This window comes from Pipra filicauda, unplaced genomic scaffold, assembly GCF_003945595.2.
Source record: "Pipra filicauda isolate LSUMZ 115617 unplaced genomic scaffold, ASM394559v2 scaffold26_size5592650_pilon, whole genome shotgun sequence".
Taxonomy (NCBI): domain Eukaryota; kingdom Metazoa; phylum Chordata; class Aves; order Passeriformes; family Pipridae; genus Pipra; species Pipra filicauda.
In genome coordinates, this window is record NW_024104387.1 from 377,922 (window position 1) to 392,026 (window position 14,105).

At 44.0% G+C, this 14,105-nt stretch overlaps 1 protein-coding gene across 3 annotated transcripts in view; it reads right to left on the reverse strand.

Annotated features, from left to right (window-relative positions):
* The window catches only part of OSBPL5 (oxysterol binding protein like 5), a 177,857-nt gene that overhangs the window by 131,572 nt on the left and 32,180 nt on the right, over positions 1–14,105 (reverse strand). The window contains exon 1 of one of the 3 annotated variants that reach the window (XM_039382452.1): positions 7,874–8,268. The exons of 1 other annotated variant lie outside the window; for it this stretch is intronic. The gene's annotated coding sequence lies outside the window, so the exon portion shown is untranslated. Of the gene's footprint in view, positions 1–7,237; positions 7,476–7,873; positions 8,269–14,105 lie in introns of those variants that run through there. One more of the 3 variants, XM_039382451.1, reaches the window with a different exon arrangement.

Sequence of the window (14,105 nt, forward strand, 5' to 3'; positions counted from 1 at the left end):
GAAAAGAGCAGCAAACTACGACTTGCTCTGCAGCGTGGGTGAAGCAGGGAGGGAGCAGAGCCTCCGGGGAGCCATGTGACACTGCAGCTCCTCCAGAGCTGACTCCTGCAATGGCATTTGCTATGTGTACCCCTGCTTGTGTAGCTCCAGGCTTGGCTCGAAGGTGCAATCTGCTTCTTCACTCTATTTCCACAGTCATTTTCACTTGGAGTGCCTGCTGTTTCCTTTCAAAAAGTGCTGCATCCCTGAGGTACAAAGGGCAGAAAGCTCTTCTAGCAAAACCTGGGAGTCAGCAGTAGAGATGGGAAAATAAATTATTAAGGACCACATTGATGCAGGTTTTCTTTCTGTCTTGAGCAAAACTTAAATTACTTCTTCCTTTCCCCATTGTGGCTATGGTAATAATGCACAACTATTCATTATCCTCATCTTAACTAGAAAAGCCTCTTTCAATTTAGCACTTAATATAATTACAGTAAATTAAATAGTGTCTAGAAAAAAGACTTTTTCAAAGCTATTATCTTACCTCTATGAAACTCTATCAGTTAAAAGTGAAACTAGGTATTAAACAATAAGGGTTTGTATCTATTCAGTGAGCAGAAAAGTGAGATATTCAGCTGAAAATTGTTCAAATTCTATTTCTAAATTCAACACCACATCTCCAAGGGAAAACCGGAGAATCTCATTAATGGTATCACGATGTCCCTCTCACACTGTGGAGACATGACTTGAGCACCCATTCGCTGTTCACTTTCATTCACCTCAACAAAGTTTCCTTTTTTAATATGAGGGAAAAAAATCTTCATTTTATAAAATAACAAGGTAAATTATTGCCTTTGTGTGCTTTCAGCAAAAGCTCTCCCTGGCTAGTGATGCATCGTTAATTTGATTTCTCCAAGAGACACACAGGATAAAAAGCATTTGGCTGGCCATGAAGTCAATGGGAAAACACACAGATTTCGAGAGGGTCAGGATAAACAAAAAATAAAAGCAATACATTTCTACACTGCTACTCTGAAGAAAAAAAAAAAGAGAAAAAAAAAGAAAGAAAGAAAAAAAAGACAAAGTATCTACAATAGGTATTTGTTATTACCAAGAGAGGTTTTTGGTAAATGGTCATTCTGTTCTCATAAATAAATCAAATGCTGGCTTGGTAATACTTGAACTGATACTAGAAGTACTAGAAGCATTATTTTTAACACAATGTAAGCATACCAGCCATCAGGAACAAAATATTAAGCAGGAAATATCTTTAATACATTGGTTTTCAACAACTGGGAAAACATAGTAATAATTAGCAGCTGGCACGGGAACTCTGCTAACTGTGCATCTTGTGGATAACAGCAAGTTTTATGTTAATACAATGATGTCAGCTGACGACAGCTTTATGGCAGAGAACAGCATATTGTGCATTTCTGAGAAAAGGAATCTTTAGCACTGTGGGGATTATTATGGCTAAATTGCTTCTGAGTCACAGTCTGTTGCTGCTCAGTGTTTCTCACTTGGTCCCTACCTACCTACCTTTTATTTCCTCATGGGGATGCACCTGTTCAAAGAAGAGAATAAAACTGCACTGTTGCACCCACTCTCTTAGCTCATTTAGACAAGTTATTCAGGATTTTGCTTCCACAATGGGATTATTTTTATTTATATTACAGAACAGCCCAGCAGAAGCCAAGACCACACAGCACTAGGCATTGTGTGAACTTATCATAAGAGACCTTGACAACAAAGAACATGTAATTCAGGCAGGCATAAGAGAAGATGAAAAAGGCACAGAAAGCTGATGTTAACACATCTTGGCCACGTACCTTCTCAAGGTACTAAGAAACAAGAGAACCTACACTACACTTCTCAGATACACTCACAGCTACAGGATCCTCCCAGCTTCTCAGCACATCTCACCCTCTTGGAAAAGAAAGCTTTCAGCACCTACGCTGAGGGATTCCACAAGCCAGAACTTGAACACCAGCTTGGAAAGAATTAGGTTAGATGCCTGACAGTCTGAGCTTGGTTTACACAGCCTCCAGCCCTGTCCAAAACTGGAGATCCCCAAGTCTACTGCAATGCACAGATGTATGAATAAATGAGTGCAGGTATGCTAATATGCCCCCCCATGACCTGGAGTCCAGAGAGAAATTAAAGTGGTAACAGCAGTTTGATTACAGGCATCAAAGCCTGGGTGGCACACCAGACAAATAAAAAATAAAAAAAAACTGAGCCTTGTTTTGTATCCACTGATCCTGAATTGAAACAAAACAAAAAAATCCATTTATATAGATTCTTATGAAATTACATTTCCTCTTCAATCAGGAAGGTTACTAAGGCAGAGAAAGAAAGCAAGACAAGGAGGATAGGCCAAATGTTAAATGGATGGGCCAGATGTTAAAATGGAAAGAAGAAAATCTATTTTAAACAAAACTGAAAAATACAAAGACTGCATATTTCATGCCTAACACACCTGGTCTAGATTGACTATAACAAGGTTCCATGGAAGGCAGCTTAAATTACTGCCTTGTCCACTAGGGCTGTAATTTGTATGGTACATTCAGTGTTCACAGAAAGCCTTCAAAGTTCAAGTGAGGATTTACAGATTTACCAAAAAAAATTAAAAATTGCTTAGACTGAACTGTCTTTGACACACATATGAAAGAAAAGATCATGAAATTATCTGCAAATCCATATTCCTTTCCTTAGTAAGGTAAGGGGAAAATAATTATTCACTGCATCAGCAACTGTCAGGCTCGGAGCACTCCGTGAGGTTGTTTTCCAAGGCAACACAGCAAGAAAAGACACAAAGATTCATCTTCTAAAATGGAAATCTCATCTATTTGCATCTGTACCAGGACCTTGCCAGAATAACCCCCCTGACCGAGTACTAAATCCAGTGGCAATGTCACATTCAGATTTCAGGGATTTTACAGCTAAGCCAGCAGCAGCTCCCCGAGTGAACTGCACAATGTTTGATAAAGTGTCTAAAAGCCTTGGTCACCTCCTACTACTATATAAAAGTGATTTTCTCCTGATGCTGAAAATCATATCAAAAAGAAGTGCAAAAATATTAAAACAACAACAAAACAAGAAACTTAAATAGTTCTTTTCATTCTGCCACAGTGAGCAATAGTTACACACACCACTCCACACAGCAGAATTCCCTTCCTCCCCTCACTGGGATGTGGCAATTTTTTGCTGTGAGGAGACAATTTCCCATCATTATAATCTGAGAAAAGAGCAAAACAACTGAATAGTGCAATGCTAGCATAAGCTTAGCACTCTGGCATCAAACAACACAGGTAACAAAAGCCAAGCTGTCTCTGCAGCACTGAAGGTGGGAAGGAGCAATGACACGAGAACAGTTGTCTGGAACAAACTGCAATAGCATGAAAATTAAAATGCCTTTTAGAGCAATCTCATGTTTTTGCCATGAGAAAAACTGAAGGAGAGCTAGCAGGACACTGCTTTTGTTCTTGAAGTGTTGGGATGCAGAAGGATCAAGTTCACATTAAGCCTTCCATTCAACACACAACGAGACATTTCATCCCTCGATGCCTTTCTGCCACATCTGACGGATAAGCAGTAAGTCTGCTTTTATCTTGGCCTCTGTTGATCAATTTAGACAGCATACCCTTCAGGACTCTACTACAGTAGCATTCCAGTTTGAGAATACACACAAAATAGCTATTGCATTATTCCTTGGGGGTACAATTTCACATTGATTGATTCACTGACAGATTAGATAGGATGAAGCAGGCAGACTCCATGTTGAGTTTTTTTCCCCCACGAGGAGAGCTGCACACATCCCAGTTGATTAAGGATGTGCTTATTTCTTTTTTTGCCTTTAGCTGGTTAATTTTACTGATATAACAATCATACAGACGGTAACTGGTTTACCAAAATACTCAAATTGATACAGCCCTACAGTCAATTCCCAGTAAGCTGAAGCTTGGCTTGGAATTTAGCAAAACACATACAAAAACTACTACCAAGAAGACTGCTAGCAGGGTAAGGTAATTGATATTGGTGCATGGCACTGACCTCAGTGACATACTGCGAAAGAAAAGCATAGGTATACACCTGGCCGTTTATTAAACAAGGAGGAGAATAGAGCCTTTTCAATTCAGAGTTTGATTTATACACCTATAAATCCTTCAATCCAAAAGAAGCATGAAGAAAAAAAATGGCACAATTTCAACTGTAGCTCTACAAACACTACAGAAAACTGAGACTAAAGAACAAGGGATATGCCCATGGTTCTTATGCAGGTTGCAAGAAATTAAAAAACACCACCACACATACAGCTGGACTATTCTAACCTCCCCCCTCAAAAAAAATCCCCTTTTCACATCACTTTCCTTTTGTGATGGGCAGAGGCCATTTACAGGTAATTCTTACTAGCCTGCTGTTAGCTGCTTCCAATTTTGCAGAATTCTCCCCTCTAGTCCCTTGATCTTTTCATATTACACAGATGCATATACAGTACTTAGAGCCTGATGCAACAACAATCCCCCTACACCTTGAGTAGAGACAGAGTATTCAAAAAATTCAGAAATGTGAAAACCTGGGCAGGTTGTACACTGCTCCTTAGTCCCACACACAGGCTCAGCGGCTACTTATCAAAAGTGTAATTTTCAGGACAGTTGTCTCCTTCCTCCCTCATTGCATGACCAGAAAGAGCCACAGTGGTGGAGAGAGGCTGGGATGAAGGCAGAACCTGTGATTTAGACACAGCCCTGTACAATTAAATGCACCACAACCACATTGCTCCATAAGGAGGGCTGAGCGCTCCACACGCAGCAGCACCTGGGAGGAGTTTGCTCAGTCTCAAGACACCCGGTGCTCTGAAAGCACAGCATAAACACCAGCAGTGACAGCCAAGAGCCTGCATGAGCAGTGAGCAAGCCCAGACCTACACTGAGACAGGCTGGCATGGCGGGTCGCTGTCATTCCTGCCCAAACCCACGTGTATTTGGCATTTGGATTGTTCCCATTTCCTGACTGCTTCTTGTGTTTCCTTTACCTTAGTAACCACAGCAGGCGTGCACAAACACCTACAACGTGCTGCCAGAGACATCTCATGTTGAGGAGTGGAGGCGTGAGGAGCAGCATTTCTCGCTGAGAAAACACTGTGCTATTAATGCTTCAAAGGCAGGGAGGTCAGGCGAAAAAACACTAAATGCAGCTTTTCCCCCAAATAAAACAAGAGATCGAATAGCACAAGTCTGTGCATTTGCAGAGGGAGGTCTGTGCTCCTCGGCTCAGAAGCAGCAGGGCCTTGCTGACACTTCAGGGCAGTCTCATTTTTGCCTCTTAAGCCCCAGGTTGAGCCCTAAAAGACCTTCACCATTGGCAACACTGGCAATCTCATAATTGCCTCCAGCTGATAACAGCTCTCTTGGATGTGAAGTGAGTCTGACCCACTTCAGATTAGCTTAACTAAAATTTTTATGATCTATGAACATAATATGAATCAATCGAGTCTCAGTTTTGCTCTGAACACAGCACACTGATTTCAAACACTGCACATTACAGATTACAGGAATGGTCTTTCCCTAGAGATATCCCAACTTCTAAACCACAGCACTGTATCAGACACAGAGCCATTTTTCCAATGCTGTAGCCAAGAAAGCACCTTGCTAAATATCTAACCCAACAAAGAAAACTGAACCACCTGTACTGTACAAGCCCTCCTCCCACTCACCTGATGAATCAGTGTTGCAATAAAGCACATGGAAATTAAATTAACTACCATGAAAAGATTACAGCAGTAAATCCGCCTTTCAGTTACATTCATGTAGCACCATGATTAAATCATTTCTTTGGTTCACACTGTCCACTTCAAACCAAAACAGGTGGCAGGCAGGACTATGGTCTGCATTACTCGCCTTGAATCAGAGAACTGCTATCACTACTTTGATCAACAGCGGCACAAAGTAACCCTGGTGCTGAATCGGCTGCCCTGCTGCCCCCACACCCTTTTGGCCCAGCTCAGCTGTCACCCTTTTTGCCCAGCACACTCCCAGGGTCACCCACCATCCCACTATGAACTGCCCAGCTGAGAACAGCCATTCTCCTCTTTTGGCAAGAAAACTTAACCACCAACAGAGGGGAAGCCACAGCAGAGGTGACTTGAGGCTTCTCTCTCTCCCTCCCCACTCACACCTCTTTGGAAACTTGCTGCCAAGAAGGAAGGTGGCAGCTGGGGATGCATCCAATGCAGCGGCTGTTCCCTGCTGTACAGACCTTGCTGAATACTGTTGTTATCTTATACATCAGTGCAAAGAGGAGGGAGGAATATTTTGACAACAAAGATACTGCTGCAGCTAGATGAAGTGAGGAGGTGACTACACAGCTTAAAGAACTTTCCTCCTCACTTATGTTAAACAATTGTTTCACACGACAACACTTTAGGTTTGCATAACACTTGAAAAACATGGTTTCTGATCCAGCAGACAGTTGTATGTGCTTATATATTTATTTCTCCAGACAAGCTGCCTCGCTTCACTTAGTGCAAGCTAAAAGCATTTCCAAACTCAGGTCTATCTGGTTTTTAGATAGCAATGCATATGGTCTTCAGTATGGTATCTGTACAAGTGCCTATAGGAAAGGAAATTGCCACCCTCAATCAAATGTAGCCCATTAGGAACAGTGCAGTCTCCCTACTTGTTCCCCACCATCCTGGAAGAAATACATTAAAAATGGGTTCCACCTACCAGATATGCCCATATATCTAAAGAAATCATGTCTCTTTGACAGCACGCCATCCCACATGCCACATTGGCCACATGCTGGACCCCCAGCCCTGCCATGCAGAGATGTCGGGGGCCGAGGGAGAAGTGGGAGAGCACCCCACAGCTCCCATCGCCAAACCCCAAAAGACAACACACAGAAACGGCAGCACACAACCTGGGCACAAAGCACGGGCAGAGGCAGCAGGGTTACCCTCCTGGAGCTGCCAGAGCTCAGTCCCTCACTGAAATCACGCCGCTCTGGGGTACCACGCTATACTTAAGAATAGGCAGCCTGGCTTTGCGGGAGAGACGAGGAGAACAGCAGATGTGCAAATGCCTTTCAATTTTGTCATGGGGGGGGAGAGAATGGATTCATTTGGGTAATCGGGGGGAGAGGGGGTATTTGCCTTTATAGAGTATTTTAGGGAGGATGGCTTTCGGGGGTTATTGAAGGGAGGGGGGGCGGGGAAGTGGCTTCTCCGGGCAGGGGGCAGCGCGGCGCGCCTTACCTGTGCGGGGCGGCCGAGCCCCCGCGCGGTGCCGCGCTCAGCACGCCGCTCCCCGCCGCCGCCGCCGCATCGCCGCCGCCGGGACACGCGTGGGACGGGGCGCGGGGCACACGCGTGGGCCCCGCGGAGCCGCTCCCCCGGCGGCAGGGAACGCGCCGGGCCGCGGCCGGACAGCTGCTCGGGGGAGGCGGCGGCAGGAAATACCAAAAGACTGATCCAACCACGCTAGGGAGGGAGGGAGGGAAGAGAAGGGGGAATAGAGGAGAGAAATAGAGGAAGGGAAAAAAAAATAAAAAGGGAGGAGAGGAAAAAAAAAAAAAAAAAAAAAAGAAAGGAAAGGAAACGTGCAAAATCCGGGCGGGATCGGCGCGGAGCGGGCGCGGTGCTCGGCTCCCCGCGGGAGCGCCCCCGGGGAGCGCCCTGGCCGGAGCTCGGCTCCCTTCGGGTCGTTGTTTCCCCTCCCGCAGTTTGTTCCTTTCTTCTCCTCGACGCAGGGAGAGGCTGAAGCCAAGGCAGAGTAAATAAGGCAAAAGCACCAACCCCCTAAACAAGAATCGGGGACCCCCTGGCCAGCAAGTAGCAAGCCGACCCTGGGGTTTACTGACGCCACGCGCAAGGTAATGGAGAAAAGCCAACCTGGGGGAATCACCACGCCGAAAGCTCTCCAGCTGCAGGAGCACTTTGTCTCAGCATCCAGCCACACGCCTCCGCCGACGCCGTGGCTCAAAGGCGCCCATGCAATATGCAGCCCTGACACGCAGCTGGGCACGCTCCCAGCTTTGCCTGTGCATCCAGAGCGAAAAATCAATCCCATGGCAAGCACGGACCCCTAAGCTCCTCCAGACGAGGAGGACAGTCCAATCATCGCATCCCTGGCCGTAGCCTGCCTGTCCCTCGGGGGAGGCATGACTTTACAGGCAGTACAATATCTGGTAAAACATCACGGCAGAAAACGACCCAGCCACACGGATTTTACTGCTGCTTCCTCTCGCCTCCACTCTGCCGGTGGCACGGTTCAGCGCTGAACCAAGAAAAGGAAGCCAAGCAGGACTTCATACCTCCTCCATCGCCGTGGGAAAAGGAGTAGCAGAGTTAAAGGCACCCAAACTTTCTGAAACCAAAATCACGAGGGGATAATGTGACTAGCATGAGTCTGACGTTCATCACTAAAGTCTGAGTCACCCATGTACAGCTGAACCTTTAGTGCAAAATACAGCATGAAGCTCAGACTCATGCTTCGGAAACCAGAAGCATTAAACCATGTGCCTGAAGCGCTCTGTTACCCCACCCTTCAAGAAAAAGCCAGATCCTTTTTCTCTTTAGTGTGTGTAGCCTCTAAACCAAGACAAAGACCGACTAGATCTGATGTTCCTCATAATACCCAGGAAGCCAGCTTCCAATACTACTCATTAATTGAAAAGGTCTACCAGATCTTAATGAAAAATCCTGAATTCATCCAAAGCTGCAAGCTTAACTTGGACCAGGGCACAATTTCTCTCACTCGCTGCCTCCAGCGAACTACAGCCCATCCATGGACTACAGTGCTTCACCCTGCATCACTGATATCCATGCACCCAATGCCTGTAGAGGTAGTTGATTTTCTCCTGTTGAGCTTGGTGGGACATAGAGCAGTATGCACTACACCTAGCTAGGAGTAGAGCATGGTAGTGGAGGGAAACGTCACCATCTATTTTTAGTCTTTCCTAGAAGTTTTAGTACAAAGCTGGACTATAAACAGACCATAAACTAAACTATGAACGGCTCACACAGCCTAAACTGTCTCTGCTATTCAAGAATCACCATAGCCCTTCTCCACCCCTTAAATAAGCTGTTGAATCATTTGCATAGAGAAGGTGATTTAAAATTTACCTGCATTTGTAGTGATTTCTGCCATCATCTGCACTTGTGGAGACTTGTCATTATTCCAGCTGCCTTCAAGTTGGTTGGGATTTTGACTTAATCCTCACCAAACTTCTACCCTAAGGGCAAACCTGTACTGTGCAGTGGGGCAGGATGCTGCAAGGAGATGCCAGAATGATCATGAGCCAAGGCCTCTCATCACCCTGGCTCAGGGCACTGCCAGGCAAAGCCACAGTATTAGAGACTGAAGCAGCTTACCCTGCCTCATACTGCATTCTCCCTTTCCCTGCTGCCTCCTGTCCTGGAGGCCACAGTGGGGTCCTTTCTGTGTCCTCTGCTCCCTTCACGCATCTGCCTTTAGAGTTGGCTCACTCAAATGCAGCCAGGTTGTTTGCCAGCACCTTGTCTGGTAAAAATGACTTTTTCATTAAACTATAGACTTGACATTGGTCGGACTGTCTGCATCCGGATTGGCTTTGTCCCACCATGGCAACTGAAGTGGCTCCTTGGCCACTTTGGTACAGAGATCTACGGTTTCTAGCATCCCTACGCAAATCATAGTGGGACTCAGAGTTCACTTCCCATGTATTCCTAGTTTAAACACTTTTAAAACCCTTTTAAAAATGTTTTGTCTAAAGTTTTCCACTAAATTATTTTTTTATCAATTTCTTATCTTACTACTTTCTAATCATTCCATGATTACTAGTACTTCATCTGTTGACTGCCACATTGCCACACAGAGCTCATTTGTTTAAAAACTGAGCATCCAGAAATATTCCTGTTAAAACAGTTACAGACCGTGATAAAGAATAATACTTTATGTTTTCTTATGTGCTCTAGGACACTGCATGTGACATTGATGAAGTGGATACACAGAACAAAATGCTTGACAGTTAAACTGTCAATATTTTGTAAGTAAACTGGACCATCAGAGAAAAATTTCCATCATACTGATGCTTTGCATCATGCAGCCATGGCATTTCTGAAGTGGTCCAGGGAGCCCTGAAATTGAATTTGATGTGTCTTCAGACCTTGCATCAGATGGGTCCTCTGAGTCTGGGTTAGACAAGAAGAGTAACATTCATCACTTCCCTCTGTGTGTATCAAAGACAGGACCTGGACTCATTCTCCCTGGAAACTAAACCATGCAAACACTAATATTTTTAAAGACTATTTTCCACAGCCCTCCCTCTAGTGTCTGTTCTGTTAACAGCCATTCAGAAGAGACATCTGCTGGGGTTCTGCTGGTTATGTGCTGTCTGCACATTATGTGCTGCTCATGCAAATATACCTGCTCTGCCCATAAACACCTAAGCAGGTGGACGTGGAGTACAGAGCTCATGACCCAGCCCTGCACTTGGGGTGAGCCTTGCTGTGTGCACCATCTTCTGTCCTAAGACCACCTGAGCTCCCCAGCTTAAAGCTAATTCATCAGTGTCCACGAGATATCACATCTCCCTTTGACAGAAGCTCTCTGATGGATGTACCAGACAGTTAGAGCTGAGAACTCTTCTGGCTTTAGTTCTCCTTTACAAGAAACCAGCCTTCCTTTTAGAGGGTCTGCAGCTGTGATATTTTCTTTGGGCACTGGCCAGTGTTCGCAACACTTAACTTTCCCACCACAGCAATATAACTGTCCTAAGAGGGCTTGTAAACTAGTGTGAACTCTGTCATAAGCAAGGGTAACAAAAACAGTAAAACACAATTAGCTGTAATTCTAGTGCTGGGGGAGTGTTTCAGTTGCGTTACTCCAGTCCTTACAATCCAGTAAGACAAGTCCAGGAGTACATAATCGGGACAGTGAAAAGCAGTATCTAATGTCTTTTTATGACAACCCTTGGAGATGTGCTACAACACACTATCAGTGCTGTCTAAAAACTGTGGTAAAGGCAGACAGGGAGGTGAGCTGCAGCAACAGATAGATCACTCGATTCTCTTGGATCATCAGCCTGCCTAGGACATGGTTGCAGCGCTTTCCCTTGCATCCTCCTTTTCAAATCCTTCACCTTTTGCTAGCTGCTAGGCTCCTCTTTCCCCCAACAGAGATCAACCCCTACTTATGTGAATTGTAAATACATATTTATTTTGCAGAGTCCAGAAGACTTGCATTTTATGCCTTCCTATATCTCCCAACATATCCAGAATAGTTCTATAAGCTCCCATTTATGACTAGAAAGATTATTAAATACCATAAAAGCCATAAGACATATTTATTGGCCTCTATTAAAATGGAAATTGAGAGGAACAATCATATTCCTATCATTATAATTACTACAATGTCTCTGCAGCCATAACCACATTAATCAGACATCATATGAATGGCTGTTAGCATTGTAAGATACTTGCCCTTAAGCTCACAGCACACAGTGAGACAAGAAGCAGGAAGCTCTTAAAAAAATATGTTAAAAAAGACATTATTAAACATGGGTCTTTATCATTAGCCACAAGCTTCAACACAGCTGTATACAATTAATGATAAGAAAAAGATCACTTTTACCCATAAGCGTTTCCCAGTGCAAGGTTCCTTAGCAAAAATATTTAATGCCATAGCTGAATGGAGCAGGAACTTCTTGTTAACAAAGAGTAGTCTGTCTGTTTAGAGCTTTGAAAAAGTCCACACTAAACGTGTTTGTTCATTTTACATTTTGAAAAACAGAGCTGCTGCTAAACCAGGTTCTTAATTGCTAGTTTGCTGGAACGGGTCTCTGAGGAAGTTCGAAAAAAACCACAAACATCTCCCTGGGAACCACTGGAGACTGGAGTCCTCTTGTGGCAAAAGATAGAGGAAAATTTTCCGTGACTGATGACTGCTGAAAACTGGGTCTCTGCACAGGAGGCTGCACGGTGAGTAACAGATACAGGGAGTGTCTGCTTTGTAAAGAGCTTGATGTCACATTGCAGAGCATAAAAGCAGCAGCATGAAGACTTTGCAGTTGGCAGTGGGCAAGCATCAAAAGGAGCAGGATGCCACTGTGTTTTGATATTGCAAATTGTGCTTCTGTTTACTGTGGTAGTTCCAGTCTGTTAGAGTGTTCCCTGCTGAGATGATGTTTCTGGCTGGGTTTTTTTTGTTGTTTGGGGTTTTGTTGGTCTCTGTTAGAAGAGGTAATTTTTCCTGAGTGTCTCGCCAGCAAGAACTTTTCTCCTGGCTAATATATTCACTCTGCATTATCAGAGGCCAGCTTCCATCCTTCTTCTTGTCAGTCTGCTGCTGAAATGGGGAGATAACACAATTCTAAGATCTTGTTTGGATCCTGCTGCTCTGTATTCCATATCCTTTTCTGCTGTGTTCTTTTCTATCTGCAATAGTCCCTATGGATTGCCTCGAGTTCAGCTTAGCAGACGTTTCCGTGAGGAGTAATGGATGTTGGCCATGATAGTGCCATGCTCCCTGCTAGGAGCAGCACTGCAGAAGGTAGAATAAGTAAATAATCTGAAAGTCTTTCTTTACCCACGCACTGTGGTCAGAAGATTTTCACGTGTCCTCATTTGAGCTTGGGTTACAGCAAAGAGGTTATCTGGCCAGCAATTTCACCCAGTAGGCTAAGACTCCAACAGTCTCATGAGCCACTCACAGCTCTGATGATCCTGCAAAAGAGGTCTTGAACTATCTAGTTCAAGACTAGAGTCTCCAGTAGCAGAGGCTTTGAAGGCAGCTTTAAAGAACTTCTCTCTCAAGGGGTCTCACCTTCAGGAGTCCTAGATTAGGTAAAACTGTTCCACACACAGCAGGAGTCAAATGATCCTAATTTCTTACTGTTCAGCTGAAGCCTGTTCACATAAAGCACCATGAACCTATTTTATCTTCCTCCAAGCTAAGATAGCAGATTAAGATGAATGCTGCTATTATGGCTTTGGTGTGAAAAATAGAGCAAAGAGTTTGGCTGCCATTGATTTGCTCCTGCAGGTCTGGCCAGTAACTAGTTGCAAGTCTCAGAGAATAGCCCAACACACTGAGCTGATCTGGTGAACAAGGTTCCTTCTGCAGCTAGCAGCAGTCTGGAAAGCAGCCGAGATATCCAGGATCTGACAAATTGTCCAGTGAAATCTGGGCTAGATTTCAAAACCCTTGATAAGACATGACACAAAACCAATTTGGTATTCAAAAGCATTCCAATAGCCCTTGTTCTTGGTCATATTTCAAGCTAATTGCAAAGCAAGCTAGCTGTTACAAAGCCTTGAAAGATAAAACAAAAACGCACACATATATGTAAACATATCCATACCAACCCCCTGCAATAAGCAGGGACATCCTCAACTAGATCGAGTTGATCAGAGCCCCATCCAATCTGACTAAAGAAATAGATTTGTGAATGCACTTCTTGCATGGCTGGAACATCAGCATCGGTATGGATAGCTGACATGTTTCTGAATGATCACAGATTTCCTCAACAGCTAATCAGAAATGTCTGTATGAAGTCAAAGTTGGTTTTTTTAGTTTGGTTTTCTTCCTGCCCCAAATAAACTTTGGAACAGATGCTGACAAGCTTAATCTGTCTGGACTAATTTCTATTGTCATACAGGAAATATTACAGTGAGAAGAAATATAAACACATGTATCTCTTTAAAAGATTTTACTATCAGACTCATAAATGTAGACACACAGATATTCATATAAGCCAGTACCAGTCTCTCCACACATATTTAGTTATGTATTGACTGACTGATACTCTGTCCATAGATAGATCTGGATCTAGACACACAGAAACCACAGTTTAATTCCAATTTGTTCACTATGCCATTCTCTCCAGAGAGGGGCATTTTGACTTACAGATGACTGAATCTTTTTCCTGACATCCAGTGTATCTTATTGATCTGGAAATCAGGCCAGAGAGTCACAAATCAGCTCTATTAGTAGCTTTGTCATAACACTGTATCATATTCCCAAGCTTGCAGCTGCTTCCAAACATTACAGGATATGTTTGTTCTCATACTTAACCCTTTTTATTTCGCCTGACTCATGACTCACTCTTGCATCCAGCTCATCTCTAATAAATTATGGAACCTC